Genomic DNA, 22,734 nt, shown 5'->3' on the forward strand with positions numbered 1-22,734 from the left:
CCAGGAGAAGAAATAAGAAATGTACCTCCCTAGTTCTAGAATCTGAGAAACTGACTTCCAGTCCTGCCTCTGACACATGTGTGACTTTTTCCAGGCACTTGACCTCACTTTCCTCATCTATAAAACATAGGGATTGGACCAAAATGTCTTGAGGTCCCTTCCAGCTCTTGATCTAAGATCCTGTCATAAAGGTGGGGTCAAAATCACCCCCACCCCATTGGAGTCTGATACCTTGACTAAATGAAAATAAGTCTCAGTCAATCAGAAACTTTAGAATAGGTACCTTTCAAAAGTTTCAAAAGTCATTCCAAGTGAAATGACACTCAATAAGAAATCTGTTCCAATGAACTATGGTCCTGTATAAATGCATCAAGTTAGCTGAAGTGAGAAGCTTCTCCCAAAATTGGAGCAAGTGGGGCTTTTGTAGCACATCCGAGAGGAAGAGCTGTCTGAGGGGAGGCTTCAGTCAAGCCTTCTTCTACCCCTTCTTTCTTTGACTGGCAGAGATCCTTCAAAGTTCTTCAGAGTCTGAGTTCATTGGCCCTTACCTCTTCTCACTGGCATCCTAAGCAGGGTCCCCAGATCAGCTGGTGGCAATGTCTACATCATCAAACCAAGGATAGACTGGACTCACAATTACAAAAGTTGCTCGGCAAGGGGTTGATGTCAAGCTTAAGAGCTCCTTAATGGGAGAATGCATAAATGGGAGAAAAGGACTTTCAGTAACCAAGAAATGTGAGTCACGTCTTTCCCACATGCAGTCCCTAAACTTGAGCCCGCTTTCCCCTGGACTTGTGGGAGATTGTGTCACAGATTTGGTGGGACGTGTTTCTACCGTTTGTGTTTATTGTGCCACCTTATTCAATACTCCCTTTTTAAAAGGCTTCTTAGGACTGGCGGACTAAATGAGTCTCAGCTGAGAAGATTGGAGAAAGCACACCAGTGAGACTTTCAATCAGTGGCATTGGAGAATCATCCCCGGCCCCTCCTGCGGGTGAGACATAACCAAGCTCTGGGAACCCAACTCATCAGTGGGAGTAGGTGCTGAGATAAGAATCCCAAGAGCTTTCGTGGCTACACTATAAACATTTTACTGAAAAGTTAAGAGGTAGGAGTTTAGCACGTTAGCTAAGTAATTAGGTTTCTGTGTTGGCTGGGTTTAGTCAGGCATCTTACAGTTGTGTTCAACTCTTCATGACCCCATTTGGGAATTTTTGGCAGAGTTTGGTTAGCCAAAGGAATGGTTAGCCATTTTCTTCTCCAGCTCATTTTACAGATGAGAAAACCAAGGCAAACAGGGTTAAGTGACTTGCCCAAGGTTACACAGTTAGTGTCTGAGGCCAGATTTGAACTCAGGAAGTTGAGTCTTCCTGACTCAAGGCCCAGCACTCTATCCATTGCCACCACACTCACCCAGGGTTGGTTGGGTTTACCTAATAGTTTTTCTTTGTACCAAAGAAGGGGTCGCTGTGAGGAGTGGGCATAAATACAGAAATGATGTGATATAAAACAAAAGGCATCAGTAAAGAATTTTTTTTCAAAATTAATTCTGTAAAAGATTTTCTGTAATTAATTCTGTAAAAGAAAAGGACCTCAGGAAATGGGCAAGCAAACAGAGGAACATGCTCCTCACAACTGTTAATTCCTACCTGGCATTGGAGAGCAGAGTCCAAGGTAGAACTGGGCATGAAAGCCAGATTCTCCCAACAGCTGCCTGCATACCCAGCTTCCCTGGCCAACAGCCAACAGAGCTTTGAGTCTGCATGACGGCAGGTGCCTGGGATGGAGTGAGTGAGGGGTGGCAAGACAGCTGCTAAGAGGATCCCACCTCCTAAACCCTGCAATCCCTGCTTTCCCAGGTCCTATTGCCTGCCTGCTCCTAGCAACTCAGTCTCAAAAGGCAGCTTGTGGAACAGAATGGTAAACATAAATTACCAGGGGTGTGTGGAGGAGCCTCAACCCCCAGAGTCCAGCAGGAAAACTGCACCATGATGGTTACTCTCTGTGTATATTCATTGGTCAAATGACCCAAACATCTGAAGATTGGTTCACTTGGCCTTTTACTCCTCTCTATTCTATCTCATCTCGATTTATTAATAATGATAAATAGTCACATTTCCAAATTATTTTAAGGTTTACAAAGAGCTTACCTCACAACAAACTATGGGGTAGGGAGTAATCATTGAGCCATTTTATTTCTCCCTGGACATCTCACTGGTCAGGTTGCTTCCAGTCTCTACCCTCAACCATTTCTCCTCCACACAACAGCCAAATTGATATTCCTAAAGCTGAAATCTTACCAGCCCAAGGAGCTTCAGGGACTCTCTGTTGCCTCCAGGATAAATACAAAGTTTGGCATTTAAGGCCTTTCAGAATTTGCCTCTAGCCTGTCTTTTCAAAGTGACTTCACATTTCTCCCCTTTCATGCCCTTCATTCCCCATGTAGCATCCTATTTCCTGCTCCTGTGACTTTGCAAAGGCTATAGCTTTCCCCTCTCACCTCCACCTGTTGAATTCTCTAATATCCTTCAAGATTCAGCTCAGTCACCATTATAATAATGATGATAATAATTCCAAATAGCTTTTATATAGTGCTTTAAGGTTTGCAAAGCCTTTTACATACTCAGCCATTACAACAACCAGTAAGGGAAGTGCTATTATTCCCTTTTCATTTTACAAATGAGGAAACTGAGGCTGAGAGATGTTAAATGATTTCCCCACAGTCTCACAGCTGGTTCATTTCAGAGATGGGACTTTAGCTTAGACCTTCCTGCCTCCAAGTCCTGTGCTCTAACCACTGCCACCTAGCTACCTCTCTAACCCAGGAAGGCTCTCTCTCTATGCTGTTTTTAGTCTCAATGTCACCTTCCTTGCCTATACATCGTATATGTTCATTCGTACACAGGTTGTGATTCTAACACACACACATACACACAGCTTGTTGATGGCAGGTCTGTTTTCATTTTTGGTTGTATGTCCTAAGCACCTAGCACTGTGCCTGAGAGCTGAGAAGTATTTAATAAATGCTTTGGTGACTTGCGTTGAATAGACTTGAACTAGATGGAACTGAATTGAATTAAATTGAATTAGAGAAACCAAGAGAAGTGAAGTCCAACATCACACAGAAAAAAAAGTGTGTATGTATATACACACATATATACATATATGATACATACACACATACATATATATACATATGTACATATACATATATACCTGTTTATCTATATATACATATATAAATAAAACCCAGATCTTCTGCTTCCCTATCCAGCTCTTTTTACCCATTCATTACACTCAGTCATTTTGGGGGGGGATATTGGCAGAATAGAGCTAATACTACTTGCATTAGTAACTATAAAAGCAGTTACCACAATCTGGAAGTAATATATAGTAAATGAATTGAATCCTCACTCCGACTTTATCTTTGGATTCTATGTTGTGAACCCGGATTAAAGGTCAATTGGTAGCATAATGAGGTCCTTCAAGAATGTGTGATAATAATTATTGTGGATTAATTTAGTAATTATATAAATAACATTGATTTGTGCAGGCAACCTGTTATAATGAAAAGAAATCTAGACAGAAAGGGCCAGAGACAGCTAGGCGGCATATAGATAGATAGATAGATAGATAGATAGATAGATAGATAAACACATATACACATATATGTACATATGTATGTCTTTATTTATATATGTATACGCACATATTATATACATACATATACATTTACATACATGTAGACATACATACAAATATATGCAGATAGAACACTGGATCAAGTAAGAACAACCTCTTCCCCATTTGATAACAAGCTCCTTGAGGGCAGGGATCATCTTTTGCCTCTTTGTATCCCCAGTGCTTTGCATAGTGCATGGCACATAATAGGAACTTAATACATGTTTATTAAACTGAATTGAATTGAACCTGAATTCAAATCCTGCATATATCACTTACTAGCCGGGCAAGCCTGGGTAAGCCATGTAACTTCCCTCAGTCTCTTCACGTACAAAATAGGAGTATAATAGTACCCACCTCAGAGGATTGTAGTGAGGATCAAGTGGCATAACATATAAAGTGCTTTGCAAACCTGTGAATTATATGTAAGAGTATACATGCATGCGTATTTAGGGTTGGTATTATTAACCCCATTGGAGAGATGAGAAACTGAGTCTGGTGCATAAAATAGCATACCCACAGTCCTGCACAGTATAAACATGCCTTGATCTCCTGACTCCAAGTCAATGCATTTTCTTTTCTTTTTTTTTAAATAGCAAATCACTTTAAAAAGTAGGAATAGCTAAGTGAATAATAAAGGAAACTCAAGGAGTAGAATCATTTCCCAACCCTCTTATACAAAGGAATATAGTTTCCCAGACTCCTGCACTGGTGGGAAAATTCCCCAGACAAGTCATGATGCTATTTAGGAAGGGTTTCTTTTATTTTTTTTTTAATTCTCTAATTTATTATTTATTTTCAACATTCTTTTCTTTTGAAATTTTGAATTCCAAACTCCCTCCCTCCCTCTCATTATTCCCTCCCACATCCACTGAGAAGGCAAGCAGTGTGGTATCAATTATACAAGTGAAATGATGTGAAACGTTTCCGTATTAGCCAAATCACAAAAAAGCAAGAAAAATTAAGTGAGAAAACTATACTTCAATTTGCACTCAGAGTTCATCAGCTCTCTTTCTGGAGATGGAGAGCATTTTTTAAAATCAGGTGTCCTTTAGAATTGTCTTGGATAATTCTATTAATCAGAGTAGCCAAGCCTTTTACAGCTGATCATCATTACAACCTTGTTATCGTGTACCGTGATCTCCCAGTTCTTCTCATCTCTCTTTGTGTCAGTTCATATACGTCTTGCCATGTTTTTGTTTTTTTCTGAAACCACTACCCTTGTCATTTACCACAGTTCAATAGTACTTCATCTAATCAAATGCCACAACTTGTTCAGTCATTCCACAATTGATGAGCATCACTTGGATTTCCAATTTTTTTTGCCACCACAAAAAGAGCTGCCATAAATATTTTGTACATTTAGATCTTTTTCCTTTTTCTTTGATTTCTTTGGGATATAAACCTACTAGTGGTATTGCTGGGTCAAAGAGTCTGCAAAACTTTACATCCCTTTGGGCCTAGTTCCAAAATGTTCACCAGAATGGTTGGACCAGTTTACTTCTCCATCAACAATTCATTAGCGTACTGATTTTCTTTCATCTCCTCCAGCATTCATCATTTCTGATCAGTGTGAGGTAGTAGTGTTTTAATTTGACCTTCTCTAATCAATAGTGATTTACATTTTATATGAACATAGATAGCTTTGATTTCTTCTTCCGAAAACCGACTACATCCTTTAAGCATTTATCAACTGGGGAATGGATCTTTATTTATATTTTTGACTTGGTGCTATATTCAGTATATATTTGAGAAATGAGGCCTTTATCAGAGAAACTTACTATATAATTTTTTGATATTACTTCATTGTCTATGGTTACTTTTAGCAAAATGTAGTTTCCCTGATTATCCCTTTTAATTAGGTTTATTTTTGCTTTTGCTTTGTCTAAGATCATGACTGCTACCCCTGTCTTTTTTTTAGTTCAACTGGAGCATATTAAATTCTGCTCCAGCCCTTTATTTTAAATCTGCATGTCTTTCTGTTTCAAGTATGTCTCTTATAAACAACATATTGTTAAATTCTGGTTTGTAATCCATTCTACTGTCCAGTTCCATTTTATGGGTGAGCTCATCCCATTCATATTCACATTTTTAATTACTTTCTGTATATTTCCCTCTCTTCCATTTTATTCTGTTTCTTCTTCTCTCTTTTTATCCTGTTCCTTCTCAAAAGTCAATTTTGCTCCTAACCTTAATCTGTTCTCCCTTTTATTATGCCCCCCTCTCTTTCTGTTATCCCCTTCCCTTCTTATTTCTCTATTGGGTAAATTACATTTCTATATACAACTGAGTGGGTATATAAGTGTGTGTGTGTGTGTGTGTGTGTGTGTGTGTGTGTGTGTATTCTTACCTCTCTGAACCAATTCTGATGAGTGAAGTTCAAGCATTGACTGTCACCCCCCCCATTATCCCCTCTGAAGGCTCTTCCTTGCATATTTATTTTCTGAGATAATTTACCCCCATTCTACCTCTCTCCTTCCCCTTCTCCCAGTGCATTCCTCTTTCTCACTCCTTAATTTTTTTTCAGATATCTCATCATATGCAACTCATACTTGTGCCTTCTTTCTATGTGTGCTCCTTCAAACTTCCCTGATAGTGAAACATTTCTTGGGGATTAATATGCATCATCTTTCCCCAAAAGGTGTGTAAACAGTTTAACTTTATTGAGACCCTTGTGATTACTCTTTCAGGTTTAACTTTTTATGCTTCTCTTGAATCTTGCGTTTGAATGTCAGATTTTCTATTCAGCTCTGGTCTTTTCATCAGGAATGCTTGAAAGTCCTCTATTTTGTTAAATATCCATTTATCCCCTGAAGGATTATACTCATTTTTGCTGGGTAGATGATTCTTGGCTGTAATCCTAGCTCTTTTGCCCTCTGTAATAGCATATTCTAAGCTCTCCACTCCTTTAATGTAGAAACCACTGAATTTTGTATGATCCTAATGGTGCCTCCATGATATTTGAATTGTTTCTTTCTGACTGTTTCCAGTATTTCCTCTTTGACATAGGAATTCTAGATTTTGAATACAAAATTCCTGGGAGTTTTCATTTTTGGAATCTCGTTTTGGAGCTGATTGCTTTCAATTTCTAATTTGCCCTCTGGATCTAAGATATTGGAATAGTTTTGCTCAATAATTTCTTGAAATATGGTGATTGGGCTCTTTCTTTGATCATAGCTTTCAGGTCATACAATAATTCTTAAATTATCTCTTCTTGATGTATTTTCCTGCTCAGTTATGTGGAAACTGAAGTATTTCACACTTTCTTCTATTTTTTTTCATTCTTTTGACTTTGTTTTATTGTTTCTTGAGGTCTCTTGGAATTATTTAGTTCCATTTTCTCAATTCTAATTTTTAAGGAATTGTTTTCTTCAGTGAACTTTTGTAGCTCTTTTTCCATTTGGCCAATTCTGTTTTTTAAGGAGCTCTTTGGTGAATTTTTGTACCTCCTTTTCTACGTGGCTTATTCTGCTTTTTGAAGAGTTCTTTTCTTCAGTTACTTTTTGTGCCATTTTTAGCATTAGACCAATTGCATTTTTGAGATGTTATTTTCTTCAGTATTTTTGTGCCTCTTTTACCAAGCTATTAATTCTCTTTCATAATTTTTTTGCATTATTCTCATTTCTTTTCCCAATTTTTCCTCTACCATTCTTACCTCTTTCTTTAATCCTTCCAAGAATTCTTGTTGGGTTGAGTACAATTGGCATTTTTCTTTGGGGCTTTTTTTGTAGCTGTTTTCACATTGTTGTCTTCTTCTGAGGTTGTGTCTTGGTATTTACTGACATTGTTGCTTTTTATGGTCAAGTTCTTTTGTTGTTGTTGTTGTTGTTTGCTCATTTTTCCAGGACTTCCTGGACTTCAAACTTTATGCTAAAGTTGGGCGCTGTTCACCTTAGGATGGGGGGGCATTGTCTCAAACTTCAGGCTTTTTTGTGCTACTGTTTTCAGAGCTAGATCTGGGGGTCTGCAGATTTTTGGTGCTTTCTAGTATCCTGGGAGAGGTATGGTCACTGCTCTCCTGATCTACATTCTGGTCTTTCCCCAGGAAGGGCCCCTGATCCCCTGCAACCACAAATGCTAGTGCTCTCTTTGCCATGGGACTGTGACTATGCCTCCTGCTTCCTTGTGACTGACTATTAGGGGACCTCTCCACCCTGGAACTGCAATCAGGATGTCTGCATATAGGCAATAGAATTGCCAGTCAGTGCAAGTTGCATGCAGTGCCACCAAAGGCTCCCCTGTAATCTCTTTCTGACCAGTTGTCCGACCCCCTTACCCTTTCTGGGTTGAGATCCCCTGATTCTGCTGCTGCTGTGACAGCTACTATGGCTGCCACAATATGTATGGTTCCCAGACAGGCTTCCATTCTGATGTTACAAACTTCTGCCATCCCCCTAAGTGTTCATAGGCCAGAAAAAAGTCTTACCCTGACCTTTTGTTAGCTCTGCTACTTCAAAATTTGATTTGAAGCATGATTTCAAAGTTGTTTGTAGGGGGATATTGGAAGAGTTTAGATGGGTTGCCTCTAATCCATCATCTTAACTCTACCTGCACTTTCTAATATATCACAGTCTTGGTTAAATATGTAACTGCTTTGAAGTGCAAATTTAACACAAAAGAGGCAAACGTAAAAATTTTAGGCTTCCCTTGCTAGAGTAGTCCAACCCATATGTGTGTATGTGTTGGGAAAAAAAGAATAACCAATGTCTTTCACCAAAGAGGATCAAACTGACTTGATGATAACAACAGGCCATTTTACTGGTTACCAGAGGCAGCTACTATGTACCAGACACTGTGCTAAGTGCTTTCTAAATATTATCTGATCCTCACAACAACCCTACTATTATAACCATTTTAGAGTTGAAGAAACTGAAGCAGACAGAGGTTAAGTGACTTCCACAAGGTCATATAACTAGTATATGTCTGAGGCTGGATTTGAACTCAGGTCTTCCTTACTCCTGGCCCAGCATGCTATCCATTGTACTACCTAGCTGTCCATAACTAAGAATGCAAAATGTTTGAAGGAAAGGATGGCTTCATTTTTGTCTTTGCATCATCAGTCCTTAGCACAGTGCCTGTCATACGGTAAGTACTGAATAAATTCTGGTGGAATTGAATTCTTGCACTAGAAATAAATTTGATGTTGGATAGACCAGGGAACAGTGCAACACAAGTGCTACATTCTGCAGAATGGAGGTGGCCTATTCCTGTGAGAGTCTAGGTCATGCCCTCTCACCACATCTAATTGTCCCTAATTCCCTCCCACAGGAGGAGGTAGAAGAAAACAATGGAGAAGGAGAGAAGAGTCCCAGATGATGAGTACAATGGCGGCAAAATCCCAGGGGTGGTATTCTGGAGCCAGGTGAGGGAGAAAGGGACCACCACAAAGAAGTGCGCTCTCTCTCTCGCTCTCTCTCTCTCTCTCTCTCTCTCTCTCTCTCTCCCTTTCTCTCTCTCCCTTTCTCTCTCTCTCTCGATCTCTCTCTCCCTTGATCTCTCATGCGAGCACGCGCGCGCGCACACACACACACACACACACACACACACACACATGCACCACACTCTTACTCACACACTCAACCCAGATGTTAGCACCTGAGGATACAGTTCCAGCTGTGTCCACCCCAGTGAAACAGTTCTGGTTATTGCTACTGCAAAAAATGGTTGTGTTTGGGATTTTTTGGGAGTTTTTTGGTTTCTTTTCCCCTGCAGTCCTATAGAAAACCTTCTTCTCCTGTGCCTGTCCATAGACATAGTGCAATGGCTCACATCTTGAAGTACTTAACTGTTTCCCGATATTCTTTCAACAAATGATAGATTTAATTTAGCCAAATTTTGATGTTTTAAATTCAGCAGATTTGGAGTTAAATAAGGGCTAAGAGAAAGCTGCAGAAATAGGTTTTCCACCAGATATTTTTTTTCTTAACTTCACACTAATCCAAAGCAGCTGAAAAGATTCTGTCAAATTTTGCAAAAGAAAATCACCTCTGGGCTGAGACCACACATTTTTCAAGCATGGACAATTTAAATCTAAATGGAATTATTTAAGAAGGTTTGAGCAACTCAAAGGGAAGAATTATAATGGAAATGGTTTGCTCCTTATAATGTAGAATTATATTATAACATAAAACCTGTCCTTTCCTACTTATATGTAGCTATGTCCTCAGAATCTCACACGCAAAATCAAACCCAGGCAAGAGGGTAGCAAGGAATCCTAAAAACAGCCAGAGCCCAGCAGATCCAGATTCTAGTTCCCTACATGGCTGCCAGATAACAGGGTGACACTGAGCAAGTGACTTTACTCCTCTAAGTATCAGATTCCTCTTCTATAAGTTAAGGGGTCCCGAAACTTTTTGAAAGGGACCACCACTTGTATATTTCCTCCAAATTAACCCTTTAGCTCTAGCTTTCCATGGCGTGGGAGAGGGAGGTAAGGAAAGAAAAGTGATGCTGGCGGTCCCTAAATGAGGCATGGGGGTGGGGGTCGTGCTCATTGTGAGGTCTCTGAACAGAACAGGAAAACGGATGGTGGTGCCAAGCTCCCCACAGGGAATTCTAGCCGAACATAGAGAGGGAGGGGTGGGCAGAGCAACAGACTTCTTAGATCTTTTCATCATCAAAGGTTATTGAAATTCTATAAATGGTGGGGGCAGCATAGTTCAGTGGGAGTGATGGAGTTAGTGTCAGAAGGACTGTGTTCAAATGTTGACTCTGCTACTTACAACTCGTGTGATCTGACCAAACCACTGCATCTCTCTGGGCCTCAGCTTCCTCATCTGTAAACTGAGGAGATGTAACTGTTATCTCTATATTCCCTTCAGCTCTGGATGTCTGATCCCATACCCTATGGAATATACGAAGGATTAGTCTTGCACTAATGAAGTTTATTTGAAAATAAGTTAAATAAAAGAAAGAGAAAGAAGGAAAAGAGAAGGAGAAGGAGGAAGAGGAGGAAGAGAAGAAGAAGAAGAAGGAGGAGGAGGAGGAGGAGGAGGAGGAGGAGGAGGAGAAGAAGAAGAAGAAGAAGAAGAAGAAGAAGAAGAAGAAGAAGAAGAAGAAGAAGAAGAAGAAGAAGAAGAAGAAGAAGAAGAAGAAGAAGAAGAAGAAAGAAGAAGAAAAAGAAGAAGAAATACCTTGTTGACCACTGGAAAGAGCGCACTGGACCTGTGTGTCTGAAAAACAGTAGAATCTTCCTTGGAGGAACTTAATCACCACAGAGTGAAAAAGAGGTGTCTTAACCCTTGAGTACTTGACTTGGGTACATCTTTTGTGGAGTTTGTTGTTATTTTGTGAGTGGGGTTGGGTTGCTGTTGGTGTAGATAAAGCCTGGTGTGTTGTCCTAAGTGTTTACATAAGGTAAAAAGAAGAAGGAAGATCACTGGATCCAAAATCAGAGAACCTGCATTTAAATCTTGGCTCAGAGACTTACTACCTGTGTAAACTTGAGCAAGCCTCTTAACAACTATGGGTCTAAGTTTTCTCCTCTGTAAAATGATGGAGTTGAATTAGATAAGCCCCAACTAAGATCTTTTTCAAATCTAAGTCATAGGATCATAGGATCCTATAATAAAAGCTAGAATTTGTAAATTACTGTTCTTCCATGGATTTCAAAGCAATCCCATCCCAGTACTTCATTTCCATTTAATTCAATAAATATTTATTAAGTACTTACTTTATGTAAGGCATATGGCAGGCCCAGCAGATGTAATTACAAAAACCTCAAAATAAGTGGATGTGGAAATTTCAGTAGAGAGATGGGGGCTATGGATGTAGAATGAAGCATACACTGGCAGATGCCTACATTATATTAGTTGCCTTTGCTTAAATGCTTTCTTTTTTAATGGTTATGAGGAAGGAAGCAGTAGTTGCGGGGGGGGGGGGGAAATTATTGTAATGTAAAAAAATCAATAAAACATTTCTGGGTAAGATGGCAACAAGAAAGGTCCTAGAGGAGCCCAGCTCTCCCACAAATACTCCAGCAAGCAATTAAAATGCACCAGAAGGAAGAATAAAAAAGAGAGATGGAGAAATAAGAATAAACTCTCCCATCTAGTCTGGGACTGCACAAAAAGATTGCCAGAATCCTGAAGGCATGTTGAGCAGAGACAAGAGAGGGTAGACAGAAGCCAGTGCTAGGAACAAGGGACTAAAGCCAGAGGGCTCTCAGCCCTGGCTTGTCAGAGAAACAGGGGACAGAGCCAGTCCCTATAGCACAAAAAAGACAGGGCAAGGCATTGTGCTCACCTGGGGCATTCCAAGAGGCCGGAAGCCAGCACCCAAGCAACTCTCAGTAGAGCTACAAGTGAAAGTGAGCCAGAGTGGCACCTAGACAGCCCTAGCATCAGGGAACCCACAAGAGCCTTGCAACCAGGGCAGCGATTGGGCTGTGCCAGTACCAAAGGCTTTGTGCAAGTGCTACAATCAGCACAATAGAATTGGTCTGTCAGAACCTTAGCAATGAATGGAACCAATTTCTTTTTATGATTTGTGGAAGGAGAAGACAAAGAATGGCTGGGGCAAAACCCATGTTGGCCCAGAAGGAGATACAGTCAGAAGCCAGGGATTCTGGCAGAGTGTGGGATCTTGCTGCCTAATCCAGATTTGCAGAGGTGGAGGCATCCTGACCACAGAGGGAACAGAACCAAGCAGGTCTATATACCTCATCCAAGAGTGTGGGAGAGAATGTGGGAGAGAGTGGGAGAAAGAGCCTTCACAAAATCCCAACCCAGAAACTGAGACAGAAGATATGAATAAATAGTAGAAAATACTAGGCACAATTTTTTTTTAAAAAAATACCTTGGATTAAGACAAGTCCATGAAGGAAACTCAGAGGTAGAGAATAATTCTGCACTAAAATCAATTGGAGCCTTCCAGAAAAGGATGGTTGGGCAAAAATTATTCCAAGAGTGGCTAGAAGGAAATGAAGAAAATTATAGGTTAGAGCTCTTGAGGGGGGCAAAGAATTGGAAGAATAAATAGCTTAGAATAAAAGGTGGAAAACCTTACTCAAGTAATGGACAATTGAACAATAAAATGGAGCAAACAGTACTCAATGTTGCTATGAAATATTAGAAACATAGAATAGCAAGAATTATTAGAACAATGTAAAAAGATTTGAAAGGTTGAAGAAAATGTAAAGTATATACTGTAAAAGACAACTGACCTGGAAAATAGGTTGATGGAAAAATAATTTTAAAATCATTAGATCACCTCAAAACTTTAACAAACAAAACAAAACAAAAATCCTAGTATCATGTCTTTAGAATTCATTTTTTTTTCAAATGTCCAGATTAGAACTGGAGGGAAAAGTAAAAGTAGAAAGAATCAACTGTTACCTCCTGAAAGAAACCCCTGATTCAAATCCAGAGCTTCCTATTCAAAGGAAATATATTGCAAACAGACAGAAAGAATTGAAGTACCAAAGAGTCATAATGAGGATTATACAAGGCTATGCTACAACTACTATAAAGAGAGAAAATCTTGGAATGTGACATTCCAAAAAGAAAAAGAAAAATGTTCATAATCAAAAATAACTTACCCTTACACACACACACACACATACACACACACACACACACACACACACACACACAGTATAATCCTACAGGGTTATAAATATTCTTAAGGAAAGAGATCTAAGCTATCAACAACCATATAACAAAACTCCCAAATCACAAATAAAAGAACTACATATTTAAAATAATCCTGAGATTCTACCTTATACACAACAAACTAGTAAGTATAACACAAAGGGGAAATTACAATTATTGGAGGGCATATAGGAGGATAAAAGCAATATTGCACTTCTCATGGGACAAATTGTTTCAAACATTCTGGAAAACAATTCGAAATTATACTCAAAAAGTCACTAAACTGTATATAACTTTTAACACAATGATAGTTCTCCTAGGCACATACCCCCAAAGAATTCAAAGAGAGAAGGAAATGACTCCTATGTGCAAAAATATTTATAGCAACACCTTTTGTTGTAGCAAAGAACTGGAAACAAGTCCATCAGTTGGGGAATTAATTATGTTATAGGAATGTAATGGAATAGTTATGCCAAAAGAAATTATGAAAGCAATCGATTCAGAGAAATCTGCAAAGACACATATGAATCGATGCAGTGTGCTGTGTGATCAGAATCAGGAGAACTATCTATATAATTACCTTGACGTTGTAAAGTAAAACAACTTTGAAAGATGTAAGACCTCTGATCAATAACCATTCTCCTCATCTGTAAAGTGAGCTGAAAAAGGAAATGGCAAACCACTCCAATATCTTTGCCAAGAAAACCCCAAATGGGGTCACAAAGTGTTGGACACAACTGAAAAATTGACTGAACAGAAGTGTGGAGCACTTGTATTGGGTTCTAAAGGAGATTCTAAGTTTACATAGGCTCTACCCTTATGGAAAATACAATCTAGCCAACTATAAATGACACAAAGACAGGTTGCCTAGTGAATTGTCTAGAGAACTAAAATGACTTCAAGTCTGTTTGCTTCCTTTATAGACTATTTGTGTTTCTTTTGGTTTTTTTTGCTTTTTGCTTTTTTAGGTAGGTTGTCTTTTATTTTCATATCATTATCGTTTCCCCCATCGCTCTCCCTCTCCCTCTCTGAGAGGCATCCAATATAACAAGTAGTATTTTTTAAAAAAGGAAAAGAAGAGTAAAAGATAATTAGCCTAAAATTGATCAATAAATTTTTAAAAATCTGATGTACCATACTTGTGAACCTCCCATCTCTGCAAAGGAAAGGGCTGAAAGTATCTTCTGATATTTCTTCCTTTGAGTCTTCTTAATCCTTTATGCTCCCTTTCCCTTCTCCTTCCCCTTCCCCTTCCCATTCCCTTTTTCCTTCCCCTTCCCTTTCCCTCTCCCTTTGTCCATATAGGGTATCATACCCTTACCTTTAGGTGCTCTGTCCAAAGGAATGTAGATTTTGATGGCTGAAACCTAGCAAGATATCTTGGGATTTATGGGCTAGATTTCTTTCTTAAACACCATGCCTTAAACTGGATTTACTCTGGCTCTCATTGATTGGCCAACAAGAGGTCTCACCCCAAGCCCCACTTAGTGGTCATTGGTCTGGCCCTAGTGACTGAGAGTGAATGTAAATAGTACTTGTTTCTGCTTTGGCCAGAAAGCCTGAAGGTCTCCGCCTCCCAAATGTATTTTTTTAATTAGGTAGAAGGGGCCATTCCTTGGCACTTTTCCTACCTAGCCTTAATCACTGAGTGGACATTGCCTCAGTCAAAGTGAGAACTCTGAGAGACCTTAGCTTAAAAAGGCGCAGGACTCCCACTGCATCCAGGGATATCTCCAGTCATCCTGATCTATATCTTGGTCACTGGACCCAGATGACTCCAGAGGAGAAAGTGAGACTGGTGACTTTCCACAGCCCTCCCTCACTTAAATCCAATTCACTTACAAGTCATAGCATCACCTCCCTGATGTCATGTTACTCTTCAAGAACGAAGAACAAGTAACAACAGCAACAATTCTTTATAATTTTGAAACACTGATTCTTTTTCCCCCTATGGCTGTTTTTTCCATTCTCATTGGGTAGATGGTTATTGTACATATTGTTCTGATCCTGGTTACTTAACTTTGCATCAGTTCATGAATATCCTTTCCATGCTTCTCTGTATTCATATTCATCATTTCTTACAGCAGAATAATATTCCATTACATTCATGTACCATAATTTAATTAATCCTTCTCCAATCTATGGACATCTACTTTATCCTTTTTTAATCCTTTTCTATCACACACACACCAAAAAAAAAAAATGCTGTTGTAAGTATTTTAGCAGACCAGTTACATTTCATCTGTGATCTAAACATTCCTCCACAGGTTTTCCTGGATCCCATCAGTTCGTCACCACTCTGGTCCAACTTAAAAACTGAGTAGAATAGAAAGGGTTAGGAAGAGATTGGTGGTGAGAAGTTTGCTAGAATTTCGAAAGAAAAAAGGAAAGAGTCGGCAGGAGCAAGCAGGGTTGAGTTCTACCCATTGGCTCCACATCCTGGGAATTTCTTGCTGGATTTGCTGGGTCCAAGTATTCAACACTGAGGGCAAGTAGGGAGAAAATAAAAACAAAGCCAAAGTCATCTGCATTTTCTTGGTTGCTTTGTCTGAACCTCCCCTGACTCGGGTCACTTGACTCATAGCTTGTAGTAGCTAAGGAATTCTCTAGAAAACTTAATGTCTGGAGATGAAACTGTGTGCTTTCCCTAGTAAGGAAACGAAAATTCTGTAAGCCAGATGTCTTTCCCTTTCTGCCTTAACTTCCAATTAGCTTAGAGATAAATTCAGTGTCTAAATGTAGTAATACAGGTACCTACTGACAGGAATGTTGGATTAAGAATCAGGAAACCTGAGCTCTGTTGTCATGACCCTGCCACTAACTCATGGTCACATAAGTAAATGCCTTAGCCTTTCTGACCTTCAGCGACTTCATCTATGAAAGAAGTAATATGAGGTTCCTTCCAGATTTAAGGTTCATGGCCTCTATTCTTATGTCTTATTTTGAATTCTTAAGCCTGTAAGCTTCCTCAATTCCTCTTAGAAATCAGGAAAATAAAAGTCTTAATTTTTTTTTTTGGAAAGCTTTACTTCTCTTGAAAATTAGCAATGAATTACAAAAATTTGGCTGTTGAAAGTGAGAAGGAAAATACTACTTGGGAGTGGGAAAAGAGTAGGAGTTCCATTCAACAAATATTTATTAGTTGCCTACTAATAAAGACACTATGTTAAACCTTGGACATTATTTTAAAAAAAGAAATAAGGCATATTTGTTAACTTCAAATAACATACAGTTGGGCAATAAAGAATGTACAAATTATAATGAAAAGGGGAAAGCACCTATTTTTACAAAAATAATTGTAGCAGCATTTTGTAGTGGCAAAGAATGAGAAATTGAGGGGATGCCCATCAATTGGGGAATGGCTGAACAAGTTGTGATATATGATTGTAATGGAATATTACTGCACTATAAGAAATGATAAGCAGGCAAATTTCAGAAAAAACCTGGAAAGGCTTATATAAACTGATGCAAAGTGAACTGAGCAGAACAAAGAGAACACTGTATACAGTGACAGCAATATTGTATGATGATCACCTGTGAATAACAACCACTCTCAGCAATACAATAATCCAAGATAATTCCAAAGGTTCATGATGAAAAAATGCTACCTACCTCTAGAGAAGGAACTGATGGAACCTGAATGCTGAGCAAAGAATACTATTTTTCACTTTCTATATTTTTTGTGTCTTTTTTCCCTTTGGGTCTGTGTCTTCTTTCACAACATGACTAATATGGTAATATGTTTTGTATAATTGAACATGTATAATCTATATCAAATTACTTATCATCTCAGGAAGAATGGAGGGGAGAGAGGGAGGGAGAAAATTTGGAACTCAAATTTTTTTTAAAAAATGAATGACAAAAATTGGGGAAAAAATAAAATATTATTAAAGGTAAAAAATTCAAAAATTAAAATTAAAAAACAAATTACTATGATATGAAGCAGAATGTGATATATGTAAAGGAGACATTAGAATGATGTGCTAAGAGAAATTTGGGTAGAAATCTGACCACTCTTATTTGGGAGCATCCAATAAGACTCTGGAAGAAGTGGCATCTGAGTTGGGCCTTAAGGAAAGAAAGAATTCTACCAGGCACAGATAAAGGCAAGACCAAAAAAGAAACAAAAATGAGGCCTGAAATACCTTTATGGAGTCCCATAGTCACTTACTAAAAGAGATCAAAACCTCTGATACACACATACCAGAAAGAATTGGAAAGGCCAAGAAGATCACAGATTTAAGACTGGAAGAGACCTTAGATATCAAGCCCAAACCCCTCATTTTTCCAGATGGAGTAACTGAGGCCTAGAAAGACTGTAATTCTACCCCACACCCCAGACACATAGCTGGTAAGTTTCTGAGAAAGGGTTTGGACCAAGATTTTCCTGACTCCAAGTCTAGTGCCCTATGTATTAAGTCATACTGCCTTCAGTGTGTGAGGTTCAGAGGGTATAATCAAGCAAGCAATTTTGGCTGATTTTGTGACATGAATTTCTAAATAATAATATTAATAATAGCTTTTATATAGCGCTTTAAGGTTTACAAAGCACTTTTCAAATATTGTCTCATTTTATCCTCACAACAACCCTGAGAGGTGAATGCTATTATTTTTAATGATATTTTGGGTTTTTTATTTATTATTTATATTTTTATTTATTTATTTTAAAATATTTTTATTTATTATATTATATGTTGTATGATATAAATATTAAAAATATAAAATAAAATAAATTTAAATAAATAAATTTATTACTTTTTTTCTCTATTGCATGTAACAACAATTTTTAACATATTTTTTTAAATTTTGAGTTCAAAATTCTCTCCCTCTTTCCCTTTCCCCCTCCCTGAAATGGTAAGCAATCTGATAGAAGTTATACATGTGCAATCATGTAAAACATGTTTCCATGTTGGTCATTTTGTGGAAGAAGACTCAACCAAAAAAATGAGAAGAAAGTGAAAACAGTATGCTTCAGTCTGTATTCAGACTCCATCAGTTTTCTCTGGAGATAGATAGCATTTTTCATCATGACTCTTTTGGGATTGTCTTGAATCACTGTATTGCTGAGAATAGCTAAGTCATTCGCTGTTGTTCATTGTACAATGTTACTGTTACTGTGTACAACGTAATCCTGGTTCTGCTCACTTCACTCTTTATCAGTTCATGTAAATCTCTCCAGATTTTGGTGAATGTTAATACTTTCTCCATTATATGTCAGTGGAGGAGGGGCAGAGGAAGAAAAAGTTCCCTCATGGTCGTGGATAGTCAGAAAATAAACTTTTTAAGAGCTCAGAGCATCACACCCGCTCCCTAAAAGCACAGAGGTAGCGCAGTACATAGAGCACTGGGCTTGGAGTCAGGCAGATCTCTGTTGAAATCCTGCTTCAGATATTTACTAGCTTGTGATCTTGGGTAAGCCACTTAACCTCTGTCCTCCTCAGTTTCCTCAACTATAAAATGGGGATTAATAATAGCACCTACTTCCCACAGTTGTTGTGAGGTTCGAATTATATTTGTAAAGCACTTAGCACATTGTCAAGTAGGCATTGTTCCCTCTCTTCCTTCCCCCAAGAAGAAGGAAACACAAGAATCACTAATATTCTACCTTGACCTTGACAATGACTAGATGCAGGACAGAACTTTTAGACCAATTAAATTGTCACGGCACAAGGAGGTGCACGGCACAGTACACCAACAATAGTTTTGCAGTGTTATTGAACTAAAATCCAAACATATGAATCATGACTTTACCACTTTAGTAAAGTTAACAAAATAGCCTCATCTTATAAAGAAAAGGAACATGATCGCTAACATACAAAGTCTTCTCTGGGTTTGGAAAATATCTGTACCCTAAGAAAGGTTCTCCATTGGGTCAAAGGGAATAAGAGGCTCTTAGCAAATAAATAAGTTAGCCAAACAGCAGGCCTTGTTTTCTCAAGAAGGAGGCCCTATTGATGGATGGCTTTTTTTTAATGTGGGGCGGTTTTGTCCCTTCACTGTGTACCTTGGAAGTGGCATAAACCAGCTGTAGTGGAGATTCATTGGATCATAGCATTTAGAGCTGATAGGGACATTAAAGGTCATCTCTACTAATTAATAAAATATAATGAATGAAGAAACTGAGACCCAGAGAGGAAAAGACTTTACTTCAATTCAGTGAGCATGGAAAGCACTGTGATGGGCACTGAAGATGCCCATCGAAATAAAAAAGAAACACTTCCAGTCTTCAAGAAATGTATGTTCTGCTACATATGAATATAAACTATGAAGTATGAATATAATAAATATGAAGTATGTATGCAAAGTATATGCTTTGTTTTTCTGAGAAGGAAAGGAGTATAGACCTGTGAGTTCATTTATGTTGGGAATTTCCGGTGTGGAGACTCATCCCACTGAAGAAGAGCCAAAAATTGTCTCTAATTTATAGGCTTAGAGAGTTGCTTGGGGCTCTGAGATATTAGGGGATTTGCCCATAGCCATAAAGTTAGCATATGCCAGGTCTTCCTGATATCAAGGTCTGCCCTCTGTCGATTAAGCCATTTGTTGTTGTTGAATCATTTTTCAGTCATGTCCAACTCTTTGTGACCCCTTTTGGAGTTTTCTTGGTCAAGATACTCAAGTGGTTTGTCATTTCCTTCTCCAGTTCATTTTACAGGTGAGGAAACTGAGACACACAGGGTTAAGTGACTTGCCCAGGGTCACATAGCTAGTAAGCATCTGAGGTCACATTTGAACTCATGAAGATGAGTCTTCCTGACTCCAGGCCCAGCGGTGTGTACACTATGGCGCCTCCTGGCTGCCTCCTATAATTATGCCATACTGCCTTCCATACAGTTATTCCAAAAGGTGGAATACTAATAGCTCTGGGGATGAGGAAAGGCTTCAGTTGGAAGCACCTTAGATATGTGTTAAAGAAAGCTAGGAATTCCAAAAGGTGGGAAGGAAGAGGGAGGACATTCCAGACCTAGGGGGCCACTTGTGCAGAGTCATGGAGGTGGGAGGTAGAATTTCATGTATAGGGAACAACTGGGAGGCAAAGTAGGCTATGACAGAAAGCATGTGAAAGGGAAAATTTTTAAATGACTAAAAAAGGTTGGTAGGAGCCAGATTTTGGAGGGCTTTAAATATCAACACTTGTATTTTAAGATGAAGGTAGTAAGAAGCTACAGAAGTTTTTTTGGGGGGTGTTATTTTTAGTAAAATGGTGATATGGTCAGATTTCTGTGTTAGGAATTTCAATGTGAAGTCTGTGTGGAGAATACATTGGACGGAGGAGAGACTAAACCTGGGAGACCAATTAGGAGGCTGTTGGAATAATCAAGTAAGAGGTGATGAAGGTCTGATCTACAGCAGAGACTATGTGAATAGAGAAAAGGGCACAAATGTAAGAGTTGTCAATAAGTCAACAAACATTTATAAAGTACCTACTATGTGCCAGACCCTGTGCTAAACTCTGGAGTTACAAGGAAAGCCAAAAGTAGCACATTGCCTTCAAGGAGCACATAATCTAAACATTGGGGAGGTAGAATTAATAAAACTTGGCAACTGATAGAATATGGAGGTGCAGGAAGGACAGCAGAGACAAGTGTCAAGGATGATTCCTAAGAAATGAAATTGGGTGACTACCAAGAACAGTCTCCAACAGAAACAGGGAAGTTTGGAAGGAAGGTGGATTTATGGGGCAAAACGATGAGTTCTGGTTTTGAACATGGTAAATTGAATTTGCGAGATATCACGCAGCAAGTAGCAGATTTAGGACTGAATCTGGAACTGAAACTCTAAATCCTTTGTTTTAGGGACTACATAGTGAATTTCCAAATGCATTTCTAGCTTCTCTTGTTTATAAAGAGAGTAGAAATAAAATTGAGCTTGGCAATGAATGTTACTACAAACAGATCCTGAGAAACCTCATTAATTAGGACTAATGGGGCAGAAGGCCTGTTTGAGTTAGTGAAAAGTCTTAATGTTTCCTAGAAATGCAGCTTTATTACTTTCAAGGCATAAAATAACTCAAATTAAGTGCTAAAAAAGTGTATGTAAGTAAAGGGCCTTTTGCTGGCCTTGCTTTACTATGTAGATAAGAATCATCTGTAATTAGCAGTACCATTTGCATAGTAACAATTAATGTACTTTAAAACTGTTTATTCACTTAATTAGCTTAAATACCTCTTGCCACCTTGTAAAGGCTAATAATTTGCTTATCAAACCCTCCTTTCCAGGGGAGTAAGGAGGTAAATAGCAGCCTTATCCAGATTGGGGTTATCACAAATTCCAAATTAGAGGCATACATATTAATAAACTTTTACTTTATTTTGATTCATTTTTTTCATTGTGAAGATTTCTTTATTCAAAAAGACAGTTTAAAAGCAAATACCCCTTGAGGGACATTTAAAGGTTTTTCCAAATAACCTTTAGAAAGTCTCTTCAAGTCCCTTGAAAAAGATTTGATGACTTTCAAATTAATATATTGGTTGATCAGCTAATAGGATTTAATCCAGCTAGAAGATAGACTATGAAAGTGTTAGGGCAAAGTCACGATAAATCAGAGACATTTTTTTAATGAGTAGTAAATGTTTTTTGACCTACTTCCAACTCATTAAAATCTTTCTGAATCCTACCTAAGTCCTTTTCTCTCATACCTTAATAGCCTTTAGACTGAAAATTGAATTAACTTTTGGATTTAACTTGTAAAGGTCAAAAGGAACATACTTTTGATGACATAGGAAATTATGTGTATGATATTTCATCTTCCATTGTCTAATACTCAATAGACCATTTATTTCAAAATGATGAGAGGGGATAGTCTGTTTCAACCAGAATAATGCTTATTTCTTTAAATTAGGAAAAAATGATCATGCTCTTTTAAAATTAATTGAGTCTTTTTTTATTGGGAAACTAGAGAAGTGTCCGTATCTTTGTGGGTTACATTCAGAATAATAAGTAGTCCTATGTACAACTGAGACTAAACTGAGATGGAAGCAGCATGTGCTTGCCCAGAGTTGAGGCATCACCAAGGTTACTGAGCAAGGCCAACTCAGTGCCCTACACCATAAGGATGTTCAATATTGATGATTTTTTTAATGGGAGAATGTGAATAATTAGGCTGCATTATGTTGCCAACAAGGACTTGGGAATAAGAAATGACATTACTGAGGACATGTATAACCAGAAAAAAAAAGTGAGACATTCATGTAGGGCGAACAAGGAATAACAAATAGCCTGAGTTTTTCCTTGTGCCCATGGAATGTTAGAAGAAACAGAGGAAAACCCCAGAGGGATCCATGGATCCTATATGGAGAATTTAAAGAGAGACACTGAGAAGGAGGAAGAGGAGGGAGGAATAAGAGAAGGAGGGAAAAAGGGAGGAAGGAAGGAAGGAAGGAAGGAAAGAAGGAAGGAAGGAAGAAATGTAGAGGGAAAAGTATTTATTAAGCACTTTGGAAAGGGATGGAGTGATCCCGCA

This window comes from Trichosurus vulpecula, chromosome 6 (genome assembly GCF_011100635.1).
Source record: "Trichosurus vulpecula isolate mTriVul1 chromosome 6, mTriVul1.pri, whole genome shotgun sequence".
In the NCBI taxonomy this organism is placed as follows: Eukaryota; Metazoa; Chordata; class Mammalia; order Diprotodontia; family Phalangeridae; genus Trichosurus; species Trichosurus vulpecula.